Here is a 23,604-nt window from a genome sequence, read left to right as displayed (position 1 = left end):
TTTTGAATGTCAGAGACCAAAAAAGCGTTTTCTCAGCGAGAGAAGTGAAAAAGTGACAATATGTGAATTTTCAGCACTGCGTTCAATTTTCAGCCTTATTTGCTTTGGAACAGCATAGAAATGCTGAGATGCAGTAGTTCTGGTGGTTTGAAGCTGGAACCAAGTCTAAATTTTGAGTTTCATGAGTTTTGAATGTCAGAGACCAAAAAAGCGTTTTCTCAGCGAGAGAAGTGAAAAAGTGACAATATGTGAATTTTCAGCACTGCGTTCAATTTTCAGCCTTATTAGCTTTGGAACAGCATAGAAATGCTGAGATGCAGTAGTTCTGGTGGTTTGAAGCTGGAACCAAGTCTAAATTTTGAGTTTCATGAGTTTTGAATGTCAGAGACCAAAAAAGCGTTTTCTCAGCGAGAGAAGTGAAAAAGTGACAATATGTGAATTTTCAGCACTGCGTTCAATTTTCAGCCTTATTAGCTTTGGAACAGCATAGAAATGCTGAGATGCAGTAGTTCTGGTGGTTTGAAGCTGGAACCAAGTCTAAATTTTGAGTTTCATGAGTTTTGAATGTCAGAGACCAAAAAAGCGTTTTCTCAGCGAGAGAAGTGAAAAAGTGACAATATGTGAATTTTCAGCACTGCGTTCAATTTTCAGCCTTATTAGCTTTGGAACAGCGTAGAAATGCTGAGATGCAGTAGTTCTGGTGGTTTGAAGCTGGAACCAAGTCTAAATTTTGAGTTTCATGAGTTTTGAATGTCAGAGACCAAAAAAGCGTTTTCTCAGCGAGAGAAGTGAAAAAGTGACAATATGGGAATTTTCAGCACTGCGTTCAATTTTCAGCCTTACTAGCTTTGGAACAGCATAGAAATGCTGAGATGCAGTAGTTCTGGTGGTTTGAAGCTGGAACCAAGTCTAAATTTTGAGTTTCATGAGTTTTGAATGTCAGAGACCAAAAAAGCGTTTTCTCAGCGAGAGAAGTGAAAAAGTGACAATATGTGAATTTTCAGCACTGCGTTAAATTTTCAGCCTTATTAGCTTTGGAACAGCATAGAAATGCTGTTCTTGCAGTAGTTCTGGTGGTTTGAAGCTGGAACCAAGTCTAAATTTTGAGTTTCATGAGTTTTGAATGTCAGAGACCAAAAAAGCGTTTTCTCAGCGAGAGAAGTGAAAAAGTGACAATATGTGAATTTTCAGCACCACACTCAATATTTAGCCTTATTAGCTTTGGAACAGCATAGAAATGTTGAGATGCAGTAGTTCTGGTGGTGTGACGTTGGAACCAAGTCTAAATTTTGAGTTTCATGAGTTTTGAATGTTAGCGACCAAAAAAGCGTTTTCTCAGCGAGAGAAGTGAAAAAGTGACAATATGTGAATTTTCAGAACTACACTCAATATTCAGCCTTATTAGCGTTGGAACAGCATAGAAATGCTTAGATGCAGTAGTTCTGGTGGTTTGAAGCTGGAACCAAGTCTAAATTTTGAGTTTCATGAGTTTTGAATGTTAGCGACCAAAAAAGCGTTTTCTCAGCGAGAGAAGTGAAAAAGTGACTATATGTGAATTTTCAGAACTACACTCAATATTCAGCCTTATTAGCTTTGGAACAGCATAGAAATGCTTATTTGCAGTAGTTCTGGTGGTTTGAAGCTGGAACCAAGTCTAAATTTTGAGTTTCATGAGTTTTGAATGTTAGAGACCAAAAAAGCGTTTTCTCAGCGAGAGAAGTGAAAAAGTGACAATATGTGAATTTTCAGCACTACACTCAATATTCAGCCTTATTAGCTTTGGAACAGCATAGAAATGTTGAGATGCAGTAGTTCTGGTGGTTTGAAGCTGGAACCAAGTCTAAATTTTGAGTTTCATGAGTTTTGAATGTTAGCGACCAAAAAAGCGTTTTCTCAGCGAGAGAAGTGAAAAAGAGACAATATGTGAATTTTCAGCACTACACTCAATATTTAGCCTTATTAGCTTTGGAACAGCATAGAAATGTTGAGATGCAGTACTTCTGGTGGTGTTAAGTTGGAACCAAGTCTAAATTTTCAGTTTCATGAGTTTTGAATGTTAGCGACCAAAAAAGCGTTTTCTCAGCGAGAGAAGTGAAAAAGTGACAATATGTGAATTTTCAGAACTACACTCAATATTCAGCCTTGTTAGCTTTGGAACAGCATAGAAATGCTTAGATGCAGTAGTTCTGGTGGTTTGAAGCTGGAACCAAGTCTAAATTTTGAGTTTCATGAGTTTTGAATGTTAGAGACCAAAAAAGCGTTTTCTCAGCGAGAGAAGTGAAAAAGTGACAATATGTGAATTTTCAGCACTACACTCAATATTCAGGCTTATTAGCGTTGGAACAGCATAGAAATGCTTAGATGCAGTAGTTCTGGTGGTTTGAAGCTGGAACCAAGTCTAAATTTTGAGTTTCATGAGTTTTGAATGTTAGAGACCAAAAAAGCGTTTTCTCAGCGAGAGAAGTGAAAAAGTGACAATATGTGAATTTCCAGCACTACACTCAATATTCAGCCTTATTAGCTTTGGAACAGCATAGAAATGTTGAGATGCAGTAGTTCTGGTGGTTTGAAGCTGGAACCAAGTCTAAATTTTGAGTTTCATGAGTTTTGAATGTTAGCGACCAAAAAAGCGTTTTCTCAGCGAGAGAAGTGAAAAAGAGACAATATGTGAATTTTCAGCACTACACTCAATATTTAGCCTTATTAGCTTTGGAACAGCATAGAAATGTTGAGATGCAGTACTTCTGGTGGTGTTAAGTTGGAACCAAGTCTAAATTTTCAGTTTCATGAGTTTTGAATGTTAGCGACCAAAAAAGCGTTTTCTCAGCGAGAGAAGTGAAAAAGTGACAATATGTGAATTTTCAGAACTACACTCAATATTCAGCCTTGTTTGCTTTGGAACAGCATAGAAATGCTTAGATGCAGTAGTTCTGGTGGTTTGAAGCTGGAACCAAGTCTAAATTTTGAGTTTCATGAGTTTTGAATGTTAGAGACCAAAAAAGCGTTTTCTCAGCGAGAGAAGTGAAAAAGAGACAATATGTGAATTTTCAGCACTCAATATTCAGCCTTATTAGCTTTGGAACAGCATAGAAATGCTTAGATGCAGTAGTTCTGGTGGTTTGAAGCTGGAACCAAGTCTAACTTGTGAGTTTCATGAGTTTTCAATGTTAGAGACCAAAAAACCTTTATCTCAGCGAGAGAAGTAAAACAGTGACAATATGTGAATTTTCAGCACTACGCTCAATTTCCACCGATATTAACTTTGAAACAGCATAGAAATGTTGAGATGCAGTAGTTCTGGTGGTTTGAAGCTGGAACCAAATCTAAATTTTGAGTTTCATGAGTTTTCAATGTTAGAGACCAAAAAAGCGTTTTCTCAGCGAGAGAAGTGAAAAAGTGACAATATGTGAATTTTCAGCACTACACTCAATATTCATTCTTATTAGCTTTGGAACAGCATAGAAATGCTTAGATGCAGTAGTTCTGGTGGTTTGAAGCTGGAACCAAGTCTAAATTTTGAGTTTTATGAGTTTTGAATGTTAGAGACCAAAAAAGCGTTTTCTCAGCGAGAGAAGTGAAAAAGTGACAATATGTGAATTTTCAGCACTACACTCAATATTCAGCCTTATTAGCTTTGGAACAGCATAGAAATGCTTAGATGCAGTAGTTCTGGTGGTTTGAAGCTGGAACCAAGTCTAAATTTTGAGTTTCATGAGTTTTGAATGTTAGAGACCAAAAAAGCGTTTTCTCAGCGAGAGAAGTGAAAAAGTGACAATATGTGAATTTCCAGCACTACACTCAATATTCAGCCTTATTAGCTTTGGAACAGCATAGAAATGTTGAGATGCAGTAGTTCTGGTGGTTTGAAGCTGGAACCAAGTCTAACTTTTGAGTTTCATGAGTTTTCAATGTTAGAGACCAAAAAACCTTTATCTCAGCGAGAGAAGTAAAAAAGTGACAATATGTGAATTTTCAGCACTACGCTCAATTTCCACCGATATTAACTTTGAAACAGCATAGAAATGTTGAGATGCAGTAGTTTTGGTGGTTTGAAGCTGGAACCAAATCTAAATTTTGAGTTTCATGAGTTTTGAATGTTAGAGACCAAAACAGCGTTTTCTCAGCGAGAGAAGTGAAAAAGTGACAATATGTGAATTTTCAGCACTACACTCAATATTCAGTCTTATTAGCTTTGGAACAGCATAGAAATGTTGAGATGCAGTAGTTCTGGTGGTTTGAAGCTGGAACCAAGTCTAAATTTTGAGTTTCATGAGTTTTGAATGTTAGAGACCAAAAAAGCGTTTTCTCAGCGAGAGAAGTGAAAAAGTGACAATATGTGAATTTTCAGCACTACACTCAATATTCAGCCTTATTAGCTTTGGAACAGCATAGAAATGTTGAGATGCAGTAGTTCTGGTGGTTTGAAGCTGGAACCAAGTCTAAATTTTGAGTTTCATGAGTTTTGAATGTTAGAGACCAAAAAAGCGTTTTCTCAGCGAGAGAAGTGAAAAAGTGACAATATGTGAATTTTCAGCACTACACTCAATATTCAGCCTTATTAGCTTTGGAACAGCATAGAAATGCTTAGATGCAGTAGTTCTGGTGGTTTGAAGCTGGAACCAAGTCTAAATTTTGAGTTTCATGAGTTTTGAATGTTAGAGACCAAAAAAGCGTTTTCTCAGCGAGAGAAGTAAAAAAGTGACAATATGTGAATTTTCAGCACTACGCTGAATTTCCACCGATATTAACTTTGAAACAGCATAGAAATGTTGAGATGCAGTAGTTCTGGTGGTTTGAAGCTGGAACCAAGTCTAAATTTTGAGTTTCATGAGTTTTGAATGTTAGAGACCAAAAAAGCGTTTTCTCAGCGAGAGAAGTGAAAAAGTGACAATATGTGAATTTTCAGCACTACACTCAATATTCAGTCTTATTAGCTTTGGAACAGCATAGAAATGTTGAGATGCAGTAGTTCTGGTGGTTTGAAGCTGGAACCAAGTCTAAATTTTGAGTTTCATGAGTTTTGAATGTTACAGACCAAAAAAGCGTTTTCTCAGCAAGAGAAGTGAAAAAGTGACAATATGTGAATTTTCAGCACTACTCTCAATATTCAGCCTTATTAGCTTTGGAACAGCATAGAAATGTTGAGATGCAGTAGTTCTGGTGGTTTGAAGCTGGAACCAAGTCTAAATTTTGAGTTTCATGAGTTTTGAATGTTAGAGACCAAAAAAGCTTTATCTCAGCGAGAGAAGTAACAAAGTGACAATATGTGAATTTTCAGCACTACACTCAATATTCAGCCTTATTAACTTTGAAACAGCATAGAAATGTTGAGATGCAGTAGTTCTGGTGGTTTGAAGCTGGAACCAAATCTAAATTTTGAGTTTCATGAGTTTTGAATGGTAGAGACCAAAAAAGCGTTTTCTCAGCGAGAGAAGTGAAAAAGTGACAATATGTGAATTTTCAGCACTACACTCAATATTCAGTCTTATTAGCTTTGGAACAGCATAGAAATGTTGAGATGCAGTAGTTCTGGTGGTTTGAAGCTGGAACCAAGTATAAATTTTGAGTTTCATGAGTTTTGAATGTTAGAGACCAAAAAAGCGTTTTCTCAGCGAGAGAAGTGAAAAAGTGACAATATGTGAATTTTCAGCACTACACTCAATATTCAGTCTTATTAGCTTTGGAACAGCATAGAAATGTTGAGATGCAGTAGTTCTGGTGGTTTGAAGCTGGAACCAAGTCTAAATTTTGAGTTTCATGAGTTTTCAATGTTAGAGACCAAAAAAGCGTTTTCTCAGCGAGAGAAGTGAAAAAGTGACAATATGTGAATTTTCAGCACTACACTCAATATTCAGCCTTATTAGCTTTGGAACAGCATAGAAATGTTGAGATGCAGTAGTTCTGGTGGTTTGAAGCTGGAACCAAGTCTAAATTTTGAGTTTCATGAGTTTTGAATGTTAGAGACCAAAAAAGCGTTTTCTCAGCGAGAGAAGTGAAAAAGTGACAATATGTGAATTTTCAGCACTACACTCAATATTCAGCCTTATTAACTTTGAAACAGCATAGAAATGTTGAGATGCAGTAGTTCTGGTGGTTTGAAGCTGGAACCAAGTCTAAATTTTGAGTTTCATGAGTTTTGAATGTTAGAGACCAAAAAAGCGTTTTCTCAGCGAGAGAAGTGAAAAAGTGACAATATGTGAATTTTCAGCACTACACTCAATATTCCACCCGCTTCGGATGTTATCATCCCATAGAATGGCGATCATCAGTGGTTATCAGCCCCATTGAATGGCCTCAGTTGGTCCCTGCTCTACCTGCTAGCAGGCTGTTATCAACCATTATCAACCATTCTATCGGTGATAACAGCCGCTTGTCGCTAATAGAACCTTTTTTTTAACCTTTTTTTAAAAACCTTTATTTATAATTTATCTGCGAATTTGAACAGGATATTAAGAATTTACTAAAAATACAAAAGCCAAACGTATCCGTCATAAGATTTTAATTAGGTATTGTAATAATCGTTACAGTATTTAAAAACAACTCACTAAAATGTAAAACCGGAGTTTTTTTTTTTTTTCTGTTTTGTTTATTTTTGTTCGCTTTTTAAAGACCTATATTTCCAATATGCCTTTTATTTCTTTGGATTTTTTCCAATAATTCACTCAAAATAAATGCCAACATTTAACATACTTGGTTAATTTTATTGGATCTTTACAAGACGTGTTCTCTCAATACATGCCGTGTTTTTATCTTCCGGTCGTGCAATTTTATATATATATATATATATATATATATATATATATATATATAAGCATACAATGAAATTAAAAGGTATATTCTAGAGCTATATAGTGTTATGAGTTGCCCAACCTCATAGCCTTCCACTAGGTGGCTGTATGTACATCCGAAGTTGCTTGCAATCCATTAATAATGATAAGAAGAAGTTAGGGTTGGCCCTAATCTTATTTTTAATTTAAAAAATTAAAAATAAAAATACGGATGGATTTGCTCATATGATTATATGAAAATCTGTGTTTGTACCATATGAAAATGTTTAATATTTGTATTAGTAGTAATAATAATAAATTACGGATTGCACCCGACAAAACATTAGAGAAGAAGAAGAAGAAGAAGCTTACGTCATTCGACGCGACACTTTCCACGGTCGGAGCTGGTGAGTAGCACCTGAATCTGTCAAATAAAAATGTAGTAAAAAACCTCAAAAGACCGAAAGTCTACATTTATAAATCTGCTGATGGTAGTTCTATGAGTTAATGTTAGCGAGTATGTGGCACAGCATGTGTTTGTACAGATTTAGACACGTTTTTAACCCTATTTGGTAGAAAAAAAGGCTACTTTAGCTCGCTAAAGTAGCCTCTTAAAAGCCAGTCACATTCAAATGTAGCTGTCCTTCATACCTTTAATAACAATGTGCTAAAATTTTGTTTCATATATCTTAAAAAACCGTATACTTTTCAGTATACTAGTTTATATCAGTATATTGATTTAATGTTAGGATTCGTATTATAAGCCCTGAGGCCATCATTCTTTAATTGTTGCCCCACCAGGCGAAGCATTGTTTATTTATTTAAGTCTTTGTAAAACGTTTGCATTTTCTATGACTTTATAGTTATTGTTCAAGTATTAATCTTCCAATCTTTCAATAACACATAATTCTCAAAATGTAATTTCAAATTTCCCGTCAACATTTAACATTTTTTATCTCAAAAACATGACCAGCTACAGGATGACTGACTGTCATAAAACTCAACCACCGGGCTTACCATGTTTTCTGGGGGATACCCTGCAAGCACAATGCATGCTAATATTTATTTATCACATACCAGAAAAAACAGCTACCTTCTGTTTATTCATATTCATGGTTGTATTTTCTGTCTTTGTTTTAGGTTCCATGTCAAGAAGAGGTATGTGTAGCATCTCTTAAACATTGAGCTATACAGCAAGATCTAAGAAAATATGTGTTTCTCCTGAATATTATTTTTTTATATGCTCTGCTTTTTTCATTTCATGATAAGAGAGAACACATATCTCGGAGGAAGCGAAGGTCTTCCTCCAGAAAGCCTATAAAGAAGGGATGACCAGGGTGGGATCTCCACTGGTTGGAGCGGCATCCCAGGCCACTGGCTTGCCACCGTTTGTCATTGATGTATGTTTACCAAAGTTCTTTCTAGCCGTTCAATTTCAGAATTCAGAAGGCAAGATGCAATTTTATATAAAAATAAATTCAAGCTTCCTGTTTTGTAACAAGACTTTTGTGTTTTTTAGAACTGGATTGGAAACTATAGAAGAAAAAACCCCATCTTCTTCTCAACCTAAAAACAAGAAGTTATACACCAAGGACCTGTCTGGTTACAACCTGTTCTGCAGGGATCAGTTAAAGAACAAGGGTGAGAGAGGATTTACTGTAGCTGTTATGTTGACAAGCATTGTTGTGTGTATAGCTAGCCTGATCATTGCAATTCTCACTTACAGCACAGCCTTTGCTTTCTCCCCTTGACTCGGATTATCTCCCGCAGACGTTTCATTGTGCCAATCAGTAAACAGAAGGAGAAGTTGTTAAGACTGCCAATTTTCTGTGCTGTTTTAGAATTGCAGTCCGCCTGTAGTTGTAGCAAAGTAAAGGAAGCCATTCAGTCTTTGTTGGCCTTCCAAATATGGAATTAACATGGACAGCTGCCTCGATGAGGTCTTCTGTCTTTGTAGTGACAGATTTTATGTATTTATTTATTTTATTTATTTATTTATTTGCAGCGAATGCAATTTCAAGTAGAATTTTTGGCATTGAACTGGCACATGACATACTTCACAGACAAACATTAGCGACTGGGTAAAATTTAACACCTCTACAGAGGTGTTAAATGAGTGTTAAGTGAGCAATAGTGTCTCAATAGCCATAGCCCAGACCCTCTGGATGCTTCAATGTGTAGTACAATGGGTCATTTTTTTACCAGGCTATTCATAAACTTAATTTTTGGAAAAAGTATCTTGCCTTAGTTATTTTGTAGTTGTGTAATACTTGCATTGTTCTGTTCGATTTACTTTCTAGAACAGTGGTTTCCAAAGTTGATTCTCAAGGGCTGGAACCTTCATGCCCTTGAGCCATGATTGAATCTAGGTTAACACACCTGGATTCAATCATGGCTCATTAGAAGGCCAAAGAAGAAAATTGACATGTTGAGGAGGTTACAACCACCAGACAGAGAAGTAAAACAAGCGGTCCTTATTGGAAGGACTTCATTCAGTATCCCTTTCCATGTAATAGGGGGGGTTTTTTGGACTTGTTTTAATCATACAATTCCATTTGAAATTGTATATATGGTTTTTATATCAGATTTATATTAGAAATAAATCTCTTTCCCTGTGACAATTCTATTCAGTGTATCCCAACAGATACCTGCTTAGTTATTTGCAATTATGGTCTGTGATGGAATAGTTACTGTAAAAACTTTGCAGAAGCAGATGCCAACTTACAACGAGAAATGAAACAAATATACCCTGAAGTATGGGAAATTGTCCTTTCGTTCATTAAAATTAATAAAGTACAATGTTGTGTTGATTAATATTAGCCTTAAGAAAACCTTTAATCGTTCACACTTCACAATGTGTACTTGAGAAATACTGTTTAAGCCATGTCCTGGATACTTGTACTTCAAGTTTTGATATTGCATTTTATTGTACTCATATTGAAGATATATTGGAAAAACAATTTCAATAATTATATTTTATTCTTTGTATCAGACCCCGGCAGGAAAATTAGGACACCAACTGTGGAAGACATTTTGAATGCAATGTGTGCAAATGGTAAGTTCGTTGCATGTCTATCCTGAATGTCCTCCATTACAATGTTGTTATGTATGTTATGTGGGTATATTACAAAGCGCACTACACCCTCGGTAACACAATATGTCTGGTCTTCCTTAGGAAAATTTGTATTCCGGATGATTTATAGGTTTTCAGATACAAAAAGTGTGGGGAGTCCAGCTTTGTCTTTAGGTCACTCTGACGTACAACCAGATATGTTTAAGAAATTATAAATATTCCATACTTGGATAAATCACATACGCTTTGGGGTACGTGTATTGGGTGATCTCATTAGTGAGGATGTAACACCTTTCAAAATGTTCTATATGGCTATTATGTATAGTCGGATTATAGCTGTACTGTCATGTCAATGTCTGCAAGATTCATCTCGGCATTGATATTGTGGTTGTACAAAAATGTATGTGTAATATAGTGCATGTGATGCGTTTCTCATGCTAAGACTGTTGAACAAATGTAGTTATGACAATTAGCAAGTTGGCAAGTCTCACAACAGCTGATGTTCCCTCTGAACAATAGTCACATTCACAAATGCGGAATACAGAAATATTTTATTGTGAGCTGTTAAAAGTAATAGTTGCGGCTGGTGTCACAGCTGACATAAATCCGAATACTTTGCAGCACTATGTTTGGTTATGTTTTATTGCTTATTCAAACCACTTGAGGTGGAGACCATCAGTCACACAACAAAACACAGAAAACTCTCATTCCCTATGTACATCAACCACATTTCCAGCTTTAATTACACATGCAAACATTAAAGAAATTATTAAATTAGATGTAGCACAAAATACAGTACTACAGAACTAAAGCATAGATGCTTATCTTGCATCACTTGTTTAACTTTAAGGAAGTAGAAGACATCTCAAATTACGGAACTAATGAATGAGCAGGCAATAATTTGTTTTCAACATAAAAAAAAATTGCAGAAATAATTACATACAAATCACACTAACCAATAGCTTAAAGTAGGGGTTCCCAAAATTGTTCCTCAACGGCCAGCACCTTGCATTTCTTAGTTCTGTTCCTGGTTTAATGCAAGGCCTATGAATAGGTTGACATGATGAAACGTCTGTAACTTCCACCGGTGAGAGAACTAAAACATGCAGGATGCCCATCCTCAGGGCCCTAATTTTGACGACAATGAATAAAAATAAAAAGTATTAATAACAAAATTGTTTCAATATGTTTAAATATGCTGTTTACACAGAACTGATAGTAACACTTGAGTTCAACATATTCCCGTATAAAGTATAATATGTTAAACATTACTTGAAGGTATGACCTACCTTGAGATCACATTGCAACTAAGCTGTTAATTCTTCTTTAGATGAGCGGAGCGTAACAGAGCCTATGGGTTTGACGGAAGTGCTGTCAAGAGAACCGACTACAGATGGTATGCATTTAAATAAATTAAGGCATTATGCTTCTTTTATGTTTTTTAAACTACATTTGTCAATAAATGACTTATTTTTCTTTATTTAGATACTACGGATGTTTGCAACATCTGCCACTGTCTGTTCAGTGATGAGAAAAAAAATGCCAAGAAGAAGTGGCGTGAGTGGCTACGTTGCAACACATGTGAGCAGTGGTCACACCTGGCATGTGGATTCAAGAAAAACTTGTGTCGTCATTGTCAGACTCCCAGAAGTTGAGCCTTGTTATGTCTTTCAGAGCGAAGGTGAAACATTAACATGTTTAACGTTGAAAAATTGTCTGCACTGGGACTGCAAAAAAGACACTTCTAATTTGGTCACAGTTGTGACATCTGACAGCTGTCAATGTTAGCATTTCCTGTAGTTTTTTCTTAAACAATTGATAAATGTACAATGCATCAATAAAAGCTTTTGTATTGAAAAGATATTCTGTCAAATGTGAGTGCTTTAAATAGTAACAAACATTTGGGTATCAAACGAACACATCAGTGAGCATGTTAGCTGAACTCATTACTATTACACTTGAAAAATTTCCACATGGTAGCACAGATAATACCCTTTAGCAAAAGAATGAGTAAGATCTTTCCTTTTAAATAAACAAATTGACCAGGTTAGAAGACGACACGTTCAGGTAAAGGCACTTTCTCCCTTCGCGAAATCGTTAGGACAGGCATGTTGATAGGACACAGCTGGAGAAGATCCCAGTGTGGGATGCAGTAGTTCCACAACGTCACGTTACTATTGGTTATCAGTGGGTGACACGCCACGTGACCAGTTACACACTTTTTGCCGCTTAATGAAAACTATTAATACGATTTGACATTAGGATTTCATTCTGTCTGATAATTTCAATTTATGACTGGAAAATGTGATTTACTTACTTTAGCAGAATTTGCTACCCACTCAGACAGGTGAGTTCAATCATGACATCGCCCCGTGTATCAATGCACCCGCGATGGGGCGCATTCCATTTCAAATATTGAACGTGTGCCGCAACAATAAGACCCTGTGAGTTGTAAGTGCGAGGCTGTTATAAAGTAATGTATATGGTCATTGAGAGTGTAATTGTAGTGTGTAGTGTATTAAACTATGATCAGGGCTTCACTTTTTTCTCATATTTAGTTTAGCTGCACTATTACAGATAGTATGTGTTAACAAGGAGAAGCTGTATGGGAGAGTGATGCAAAAGAAGCCTTTTCAGCAATTACGCCTCAAACAGAGCCGCTTGAGGTCTGCAAAAGCACATTTGGACGAGCCAGCTTCATTTTGGAATAAGGTCCTGTGGACTGAAGAAACAAAGATTGAGTTGTTTGGTCATAAAAAAGGCATTATGCATGGCGGGGGAAAAAAAAAACAGCATTCCAAGAAAAACACTTGCTACCCACTGTAAAATTTGGTGGAGGTTCCATCATGCTTTGGGGCTGTGTGGCCAATGCTGGTACTGGGAATCTTGTTAAAGTTGAGGGTCACATGGATTCCACTCAATATCAACAGATTCTTGAGAATAATGTTCAAGAAGCTGATACGAAGTTGAAGTTATGCCGGGGATGGATATTTCAGCAAGACAATGATCCAAAACACCGCTCCAAATCTACTCAGGCATTCATGCAGAGGAACAATTGCAATGTTCTGGATGGCCATCCCAGTCCAGACCTGAATATCATTGAACATCTGGGATGATTTGAAGCGGACTGTCCATGCTCGGCAACCATCACACTTAACTCAACTGGAATTGTTTTGTAAAGAGGAATGGTCAAAAATACCTTCATACAGGATCAAAGAACTCATTAAAAGCTACAGGAAGCAACTACAGGCTGTTATTTTTGCAAAAGGCAGATCTAATAAATATTAATGTCACTTTTCTGTTGAGGTGCCCATATTTTTGCACCTGTCAAATTTTCTGTTAATGCGTACTGCACATTTTCTGTTAGTCCAATAAACCTCATTTATTTCTGTGTCTAATGGACACAGAAATATTACTGTCCATTAGATATATCAAACTGAAGTAGCTTTTGCAAACACCCAAATATTTATACATAAAAATGATTAAGATTAATAGGGGTGCCCAAACTTTTTCATATGACTGTATGTTGCCGCTTTCTCAGGTAGGTTACAAACAGTTATGTCATAATGCCCTAGCCGGCATACCTAGGTGGGCCCCATAAGGGAAAAAAGAGGGCAGACAGTATAGGTCCCAAAATGGTTTGTCATCATTTTCCATAGTGGCCCATATATTTTTTTTATGTAAGCAGAGACAAATCACATAAGACTACATGTCAGAATTTTCTGACATACAGTTGGTGTTATTCAGACTCTCTGTCTTTATATTCCTGCCTGATCCATCCCGCTGTGTGCTTAAATTTTAATGTAATATCTGGTGTGAAGGACGTCAATATTCGCGTTGCCCTCCTGAAAAACGCAAACATCAACACTAATATTAACTGCTCTATAATCTTTTAAACAACCAGGAATGTACATGTCCTTACAGTTGCAAAACTAAATGCAAATCTAACAGTAAGATAATTCTCACTAGTCTGTGCAGCCATCTGAGTGGTGGAGCAGTGGAAGGAGCGCTTAGACAGCAAACACTCAACCTGGATGCTGGTGAGAGGGGTCTCCTAAAAAAGTAGTCAATCATCCAACTGCAGATGATATATTATGGTGCTGCTGGCATTCTTACTAAAACCAGGAAGGTAAATCAAATCAACCAGTTTGTAAGTCCCTACACAGGCTACAAATGGTCCATATTGTAAGTTTTGAAATCTGTCTGAAATATCACAGAAACACTGACGTAGCTCTTAATGAATTTTTAATACAGAGTAGTGCCCTTCAAAATAATGTAATTCTTGGATAACAGTCAAATATTTCTCAAATATGAACATCACAAAATTTTTGTCCACTACGTTTTAGTTATTTCGTTGTTGTGCCCAAATTTAAAGATATTATGTAAAGCACATTATGCAGCATCTCAAAATTAAGAGTTAAATTCAAACTGTAAATGAAGTTTAGTCATTAACAATGTCATACTGAACAAGAACATTAATAAATGTGGAAAAAGAGTACAAAGCTGTAATGAGTAAAACTAAAATGCCCTTGATTATATATAGCTTGACTTAAAAAACAGATATGTCTCAACAATATCAAAAGCAATAAACTGAGATGTTAGAACAAAAAGCTTATATGAAAATCATCAAACAATGAACTTTTTATACTGGAATATGTGCTCTTCACATAGGACAGTAAGTGGCCATAAATCATGAAGATGATTCACAATCTATGCTGTTCTCTCCTTCGTCAACATTGTCGTCATCATCCTCTTCATCCTCTCTATCGTCAATGCTTTCATCATAGTCTATGTAATGTAGATATGGAGACATAAGTGCTTGAGAATAAGAGTTAAACTCTGGTAGGTGATGATTTGGAGGAGGGGCACCAACTTCGATAAACCTCTTGAACATGTTCATTGCACTGTACATTTTCTTTTCTAACATGATAATGTTTTGATGAAGTACAGCTTTTGAACCAGGATCTGCAGTATCATTTATAGCTGAACTTAAATGTCCATGTTGTTGATGAAGGTGAAGAATGACAGTGTTCATCTCTCTCTTAAGTAGAAGCTTTTCTTCAGCTGCTCTAGTCTTCAAATGCAGGGCTTCTATTGCTCGACTTTTTAGGTTCTTTGGAACAACACCATGATCTTCAATCTTTAAAATAAGAGAACAATTGCAAGTGGAACCTTGTTAAAGCATAGTAGCAACATAAAGTGAATAACAGCATGTAGAAAGTTGAATAAAACCTTTAGATCAATTCTACTCACTTGTTCATCAAACAATGTGTACAGCTGGGAGGAGGCATCACACAATTCTCGAAATTCTAAATGTGATGGAAAGATGCCAGTTTGTGGAGGCCACTGCAGATTATTGTACTCTGTAACAATCTTCTTCAGTTTCCTGTTACAGGCATTCACTTGCTTGGACAGCCTTATAGCAACTCCCTGTCCATCTGTAAAGAAAGAAGAAATATAAATACTAGTAAAAATAATACAATCAACACAATATGAAAACATGATACAATAGTCATTTATTGAAGTATGTTAAACATAATAAAAGGTCAACATCTGAAATAGTGTTTATCTCAATTTGGATTTTGTGAACACAAGTAGTGGCAGCCAATTCTACACAAGATATTCAACATGACACTAAAGTTCGCATAAGGAAATCTCAGTTTGTAGGTCAAAATCTATTACTGCCAAAAATTGAATGATATTTTAATTGTACTCTTAAAAAAGTTATCCTCAGAATATAAAGACTGATAGTTCTTACAGTGACTTAATATCTGCAGTAATGCATAAGATCATTGAATGTCCATTAGAAAATGGATGTATTACAATACTCACTTATCTGTGCCTATTTACAACGGGCATTAGGTGAAAGACAGGATACACCCAAGAAACATATTCATACACCAAAGATAAATAACCATACACATCAAAAGCACATACCCATGACAAAGGACAAGTTGGAATAAACCAGTCACTTCTTACACTGCATAAAGAAGCGTAAGTACCCAGAGTGAACATATGCATGGTGCAGGGATAACATAAAGATTAAATTTAGGTTTACCACATGCTGGGATTCAACCACAAGACCTTTGAGCTTCAATTTTGCTAATGACCATACAGTCAAGAAAAGAAGTAGCGTTACCATTATATCTTCTTTTCAGGTTGAGAAGAGTGCTTACTTCATTTTGTGCTCGTCGTATCAGCTGACCTCTAAGTTCCTGGTCAACATCTCTCAGTGTTCTCTGGAAAATGTAATCCGAAGGGAGCCACCTTCGTTTTACACCATGGTGTCTCTCAATTATTCGAAGATCCCTGTCCAGCCTAACCACAACAAAAACAAACCAAAAAAAAAACAACGCACAGTTTCTTTACTTGAGGCGAGAACTGTTGTTCAAATATAGAAGAGTACAAATTTCTGTCTCTTACTGTGATTCATCTTCAATGAGTGACTCCTGTTTATGTGATCCGGATCTAAAAATGAAAACAAAGACTTTATATTGGCATAGCTTGTATAATTAGCTGAACTTAATACTTTGTCATTAATGTGGCAACATTGTAAGTCTTGTGTAAGTATTTCACAATGTTTATACATTATCTTATGCATGTCTGAGGTTAGTGCCTAGTAGTAAGGCTGTTTCCCATAGGTGAGGTTAGGAACATGGAACAACCACCAAATCGAGACATTTGACTAATTTTTTTTGTATTTACTACATGTCTTGAAAACTGCAGACCTTTGCAGCGCCCTCATCATTACAGACACACCACCAATCTGCCTACTGATTTGGTATTCAAAAAAGGATCATACCTGAGCTGGTTGATTTCGGTCAGCTTCATCACATAGTTCCTCTTCCATCTTGGAACAATCTCTGTAGATAAGTCAACAATGTATGTTATTGAACAATCCAATATCTCTGTGAATAATTGGAAATAATACAAATTACATCAAAATTAGTGACCTTCGTCGGAAGTGATAATGGCGAAACTGGGAAATAGACTCTCCTACTAGGGCTCTGTACAGCATATTAACCTGTAGTAAAAAGAGTCACAGTACTTATGTTTAATCTATTAATTTCAAAGGTACATAAGTAAAAAAAATAAATAAATAAATACTGTAAAAAAAAAATTCTAAATGAGAAAGCAGCAAATAACACATCTAGTCTACTGGAAATGCCATCAGTGACATTAATTTAAAGAAATATTTAATATATTAAACAGAATAAAAAAGTTGCAATATTGTTGACATATTTACTAGGACATATCTTTTTCTCTCTACCTCCATAACAGTAAGATTGTTTTTCCACCGCAAGGTGTTGATGAATCCCTCTACAGAGACCTGGCACTCCAAAGAAAGATGGACAAATAGCTCAAGAAGAGCCATTGAAAAAGCAGCCTGTGGCTTCTCCGGTGAAGCAGGCCAAAGGCCATACTTCAGAAGAGTGCAGACCTCAGGTTCGCATTTACAAAAAGAAACTGTGCAATTAATGAGATGACCTAAAAAGACAAAGGAAGAAAGAAGATTACTGAAGACTCATTCCATTTTTTATCTCACAGAGTCAATAAATACACTGTTTTATAGAACTCGGAATTAAATCAGTCCACAATATGTGTTATACTTATACTTCGATTTTATAAGTTGTATAACAAATACATGATATTCATCTGAGGAGTTTATCTTTTTATTACTGCTCCCTTTAGGGACCACCGAGCCACATCTATGCTTCTAAGATGGAATAGGACAGGGGTGACCAAAATTCGTCCTCGAGCACCTTCATTCTGCATGTTTTAGTTCTCTCTGTGGTGGTGGTAACAACCTTTCCAGCAGGTCAATGTTCTTCTACTGAGCCATCACTGGATCCAAGTGCATTAAACCAGGGACAGAACTAAAACCTGCAAAATGCTGGCCTTCGAGGACCGACTTTGGGCACCACTGGTGTAGGATGTATTGGGATTACACCCTAGGAGCTGGCCCAATTGGCTGGGTAGAGGGAAGTCTGGGAATCCTTAATTATGCTGTTACTTGGGTGACCTGACCCCAGATAAGCAGAAGGCAATGGATGGATGATATATCCCTTCTTTAAACATGTACAAACCAACGCAGACTTGCCACCTTAACTGTGTTTAACTTAACATGTGTTGTCTTTAACTGAGCTTCCCCTCCAATCTATGTATTTATGTAGTTTTCTATATTTGTGTATCCAAGTATAAATAAATAACAACAAAGAAGAATAAAAAGTTATTCCACAATAAAAAGTCACATAAACATATATTCACGTGGGACAAGATTAATAATCATAAAGTGAAAACATAAATTTTACTAAATAAGATTTAGAATTTTGTAGAATATATATATATATACACTGCTCAAAAAAATAAAGGGAACACTTAAACAACACAATATAACTCCAAGTAAATCAAACTTCTGCGAAATCAAGCTGTCCACTTAGGAAGCAACACTGATTGACAATCAATTTCACCTGCTGTTGTGCACATTCAACTTTGTACAGAACAAAGTATTCAATGAGAATATTTCATTCATTCAGATCTAGGATGTGTTATTTGAGTGTTCCCTTTATTTTTTTGAGCAGTATATATATATATAAATATATATACATACACATATACACAAAATTAATTAATTAAAAAATTACATAGTGTAAAAACATACCTGTGTTGACAAAAGTCTTTACATCTCTGGAGTAAACAACATGGGTACTGTGATCCCCACTTAAATGCAACACCAACTGCTGGAAAGGAGCCTCATAGCAGGTTTTCTAAAGAGACACAAAAAAGGACAGAGAAAAAACGAATTTTATGCAATTAAGAACTCATTCTCATTCTATACATATCAATTACAATATTTATTAGTACATTCAACAAAAATGAACTTACATTCCACTTTTCAGGGAGGTGCAAAGAATTTATGTGTACTGTGTAGACACAATCCTTGCAAAAAACACTGCTTCTGCTGCATTCCAGACAGCGGTATACTCCAGGTTTCTTGCACACAGAGCACATGTCTGAGAAAGGAGCGGAGGACTAATAGGACTCTTCCAAGACCTGATCTTTTAGTGTATCCCATAGGCTCAGCTCCTTCCTTTTTGCCCTGGTATACGCGGTCCCTTCTTCCTTTGAGTTTTCAGTACAAATATCATGTGATGAGGGAAAAACAGTGTTGGTGTCAGATGAGCCTGCATGTGAGGGAATGTAGGAATATTTCGCCCGAGCACCGATGGTTTTCCGAGTTACTTTTATTTTTTTGGTCTTACAACTGACACTGCTCTTATATTTAGGCATGGTTCTAAAGTGGGAGAGAACAGAAAGAAGACAGAAATACTGTAACACCGAGAAGCATAAAATAATAATAAAAAAAACAAAATTTTAGCACATTGTTATTAAAGGTATGAAGGACAGCTACATTTGAATGTGACTGGCTTTTAAGAGGCTACTTTAGGGAGCTAAAGTAGCCTTTTTTTCTACCAAATAGGGTTAAAAACGTGTCTAAATCTGTACAAACACATGCTGTGCCACATACTCGCTAACATTAACTCATAGAACTACCATCAGCAGATTTATAAATGTAGACTTTCGGTCTTTTGAGGTTTTTTACTACATTTTTATTTGACAGATTCAGGTGCTACTCACCAGCTCCGACCGTGGAAAGTGTCGCGTCGAATGACGTAAGCTTCTTCTTCTTCTTCTTCTCTAATGTTTTGTCGGGTGCAATCCGTAATTTATTATTATTACTACTAATACAAATATTAAACATTTTCATATGGTACAAACACAGATTTTCATATAATCATATGAGCAAATCCATCCGTATTTTTATTTTTAATTTTTTAAATTAAAAATAAGATTAGGGCCAACCCTAACTTCTTCTTATCATTATTAATGGATTGCAAGCAACTTCGGATGTACATACAGCCACCTAGTGGAAGGCTATGAGGTTGGACAACTCATAACACTACATAGCTCTAGAATATACCTTTTAATTTCATTGTATGCTTATATATATATATATATAAAATTGCACGACCGGAAGATAAAAACACGGCATGTATTGAGAGAACACGTCTTGTAAAGATCCAATAAAATTAACCAAGTATGTTAAATGTTGGCATTTATTTTGAGTGAATTATTGGAAAAAATCCAAAGAAATAAAAGGCATATTGGAAATATAGGTCTTTAAAAAGCGAACAAAAATAAACAAAACAGAAAAAAAAAAAAAACTCCGGTTTTACATTTTAGTGAGTTGTTTTTAAATACTGTAACGATTATTACAATACCTAATTAAAATCTTATGACGGATACGTTTGGCTTTTGTATTTTTAGTAAATTCTTAATATCCTGTTCAAATTCGCAGATAAATTATAAATAAAGGTTTTTAAAAAAAGGTTAAAAAAAAGGTTCTATTAGCGACAAGCGGCTGTTATCACCGATAGAATGGTTGATAATGGTTGATAACAGCCTGCTAGCAGGTAGAGCAGGGACCAACTGAGGCCATTCAATGGGGCTGATAACCACTGATAATCGCCATTCTATGGGATGATAACATCCGAAGCGGGTGGAAAAAGTGACAATAAAGCTTTGTTGGTCTCTAACATTCATAACTCATGAAACTCAAAATTTAGACTTGGTTCCAGCTTCAAACAACCAGAACTACTGCTTCTTAGCATTTCTATGTTTTTCCCAAGCCAATAAGGCTGAAAATTGAAGGTAGTGCTGAGAATTCACTGAATTGTCCATTTTTCACTTCTTTCCTTGGGATATAGATTGCTTGGCCTCTCACCTTCAGCTCTTATCAAACAAAAGATTTAGACTTGGTTCTATTTTCTAACAACCAGAACTGCTGCTTCTCAGCATTTCTGTGCTGTTTCATAGCTAGTAAGGCTGAAAATTTAATGTAGAGCTGAGAATTCACAGATTGTCCATTTTTCACTTCTTTTGCTAAGATAAAGTGAAAGAAAATCTCCAAAAAATCTGAAGAGGCCATAAAATCTGAATGATGTTCAGAAAAGCTGAAGTAATTCCTTCTTTTGCAACTTGTTCAGTGTAGCCCAGGGGTGTCCAAAGTCGATCCTCGACGGCCGGCATCCTGCGTTTTTCAATTCTCTTCCTGGTTTAACGTTCCTGGATCAAATGATGGCTCATGGGCGTGCGGTGGTGGCGTAGTGGTTAGCACGACCCATATTTGGAGGCCTTGAGTCCTCGACGCGGCCGGACCCGAGATATTTGCCGCATGTCTTCCCCCCCTCTCCTTCCCCGTTTCCTGTCAGCCCACTGTCATATAAGGGACACTAGAGCCCACAAAAAAAAAAAAAAAATTAAAGCTGCAAGCAGCCTTGAGAGGCCCTTGCAGCAAGCGCCGCTCCGGCCTATTGGCCACCGCGGGGGTTCCAGCCACCACAGAAGCTCTCGCACAGTTTCCAGAGCCGCAGCCCGCTCGCCACCGCAGAAGCTCTGCCGCAGTTTCCAGCACCGCCGCCCGCCAGCCACCGCAAAAGCTGTCGCGCATTTTCCCCGCCCGTCCACCGGGCGATACGCATGAATGCGTTCGGCAGTGCTCCCAGACGACTCACAAAAAATTTGGTGCAGATCGGTTGATGCATTGAGGAGATAAAGCCGATGTATCAACTTAGGGGGCGCAGTGGAGTCAAATTACATTTCAAACCCGTTGGGCTCTTTAGAGGTGAACAAAGGTCATACATATCCAGTTTGGCGCCAATCGGATGATCTATGTGTGAATTAGAGCCAAAAGTATGCATATGGCGAGGGACTGATAGCCATTTGGTCACGCCCACACGGTTCAGCCAGCAGCGAACATTGACGGAGCTCATCATCCGAATCATCTTGATTAGGTCAAGAGAGCCATAGATGGAACTTTCCAAAGAAAAAAACAGCAGTTCCTGTTGTGAGGGGGCGGGGCTTAGATGACGTCATAGGATTGTCAGGCATCACACCAGGATCACTCAGGCCAACTTTGGTGCAGCTCGGTCGAAAGAAGAAGAAGAATTACTTTATTCATCCCAGCAGGGAAATTATTTTGCAGTTACAGCAAGAATTTTTTTTTTATACACAGATTAACACACACACGACGGGAGCTGCATCTGCAGGCAGCCAGCTGAGCCAGCACCATTTTTGAAGGAGGACATGCGGCAAAGGTCGTCGGGACCAGGAGTCGAACCCGCGACGTCCGCGGGTCTAAGGCCTCCAAATGTGGGGCGTGCTAACCCCCTGCGCCACCACAGAAACATGTGGAATGTAGAGGCAAACGTATACCAATGGCATTACAGGTCACTTCGCCACGCCGCCACACCGACCTGCTCCATCGAAGCTGGTCAGGGCTTGAATCCACAACACACCAACATGTCTTCTGTCTCTGGACACAGTTTCATGTTGATTAGGTCAAAGGGCTAAGATAGCGACCGTTCACAGTAAAACATGACACTTCCTGTTCTCAGGGGGCATAGCCTAAGCAATGTCATCATTTCACCACAGGGTATTTTAGGACACCGAATGATGATTAATAACTGAAAGTTTGGTATCTCTGTGAGTTTCTGTGCAGGAGATATAACATTTTCGTGTTTCATGGCAAGTAGGTGAACTTTGACCCCTGCTAACCCCCCTTCAGCAAGCTCAAACACTCACCGTTTTGATAACTTTTAATTGGCCATGCCTTATGATCAGACTGACCGAGTTTGAAGCCGATCAATTGAAATCCCTAGGAGGAGTTCGATCAAATACGAAGGCTGTAAACGTCAAAATCGCAGTCAAAATCTGAACTTCAATCCAATATGGCCGACTTCCTGTTGGGTTTCGACCATGGCTCTAAGAGACTTTTTTGTACGTCCTGACAAGATACACATGTGTACCAAGTTTCGTAATTCTAGGTTAAAGCATGGCTTGGGGCTGATCATTTAAAATCTCCATCGGGCTATAGAGAAATTAGGCCACGCCCAAAATATTGTTATGAATTCCTGTCGGCGGGAGGATAAGGATCCATCCTAGTGAGTTTGGAGCAGCTGGGCCCGAAATTGTGGAATTCAGAGCCAAACGTATGGCAACGGCGTTACAGGTAACTTCGCCACGCCGCCACGCCCACCTGCTATGTCACAGCCGGTCGGTGTTGGAATCCACAACACACCAACATGTCTTCTGTCTCTGGACACAGTTTCATGTTGATTAGGTCAAAGGGTTAAGATAGCAAGCGTTCACAGTAAAACATGACACTTCCTGTTCTCAGGGGGCGTGGCCTAACTGTTATCGTTTCACCACAGGATGTTTTAGGACACCTGATGACGATCAAACACTGAAAGTTTGGTACCTCTATGTGTTTTTGTATAGGAAATATAAGAGTTTCGTGTTTCATGGTGAGTAGGTGAACTTTGACCCCTGGTAACCTCCCTTCAGCATGCTCAAAAACTCACCGTTTTGATAACTTTGAATTGGACATGCCTTATGATCAGACTGACCGAGTTTGAAGCCGATCAATCGAAATCCCTAGGAGGAGTTTGATCAAACACGAAGGCTGTAAACGTCAAAATTGGGGTCAAAATTGGACCTTCAATCCAAAATGGCTGACTTCTTGTGATACTTGACCTATAACAATAATTGTAAATTCTGAACGTCTTGGTGAGCTCTACAACTGTACCAAATTTCAGGTCTCTACGATGAAGTAAGTGAATAGCAATGGGTCTCTTGAAAATTGCTAGTTGGCGCCGTTGAGCCATTTGTTTGCGATTTTTGCGACGACCTTAAAATTCAAAA

The 23,604-nt window shown here is 37.4% G+C and overlaps 1 long non-coding RNA gene across 2 annotated transcripts; it reads left to right on the top strand.

The window, feature by feature from the left end:
• Positions 1-6,872: 6,872 nt before the first annotated feature.
• LOC114160626 (uncharacterized) lies at positions 6,873-11,371 on the top strand. 2 transcript variants are annotated; one of them, XR_003598813.1, is made up of 7 exons: positions 6,873-7,174; positions 7,908-7,925; positions 8,037-8,167; positions 8,287-8,408; positions 9,760-9,822; positions 11,171-11,236; positions 11,326-11,371. It is a non-coding gene; the product is annotated as an uncharacterized LOC114160626 (long non-coding RNA). The 2 variants fall into 2 exon arrangements; XR_003598812.1 differs by lacking the exon at positions 6,873-7,174 and having other exon boundaries at positions 7,557-7,925.
• The last annotated feature ends 12,233 nt before the right edge of the window (positions 11,372-23,604 follow it).

Source organism: Xiphophorus couchianus, chromosome 17, assembly GCF_001444195.1.
Source record: "Xiphophorus couchianus chromosome 17, X_couchianus-1.0, whole genome shotgun sequence".
Lineage (NCBI taxonomy): Eukaryota > Metazoa > Chordata > Actinopteri > Cyprinodontiformes > Poeciliidae > Xiphophorus > Xiphophorus couchianus.
The sequence above is the reverse complement of the archived record's forward strand: the minus strand, read 5'-3'. Positions and strand labels throughout refer to the sequence as shown.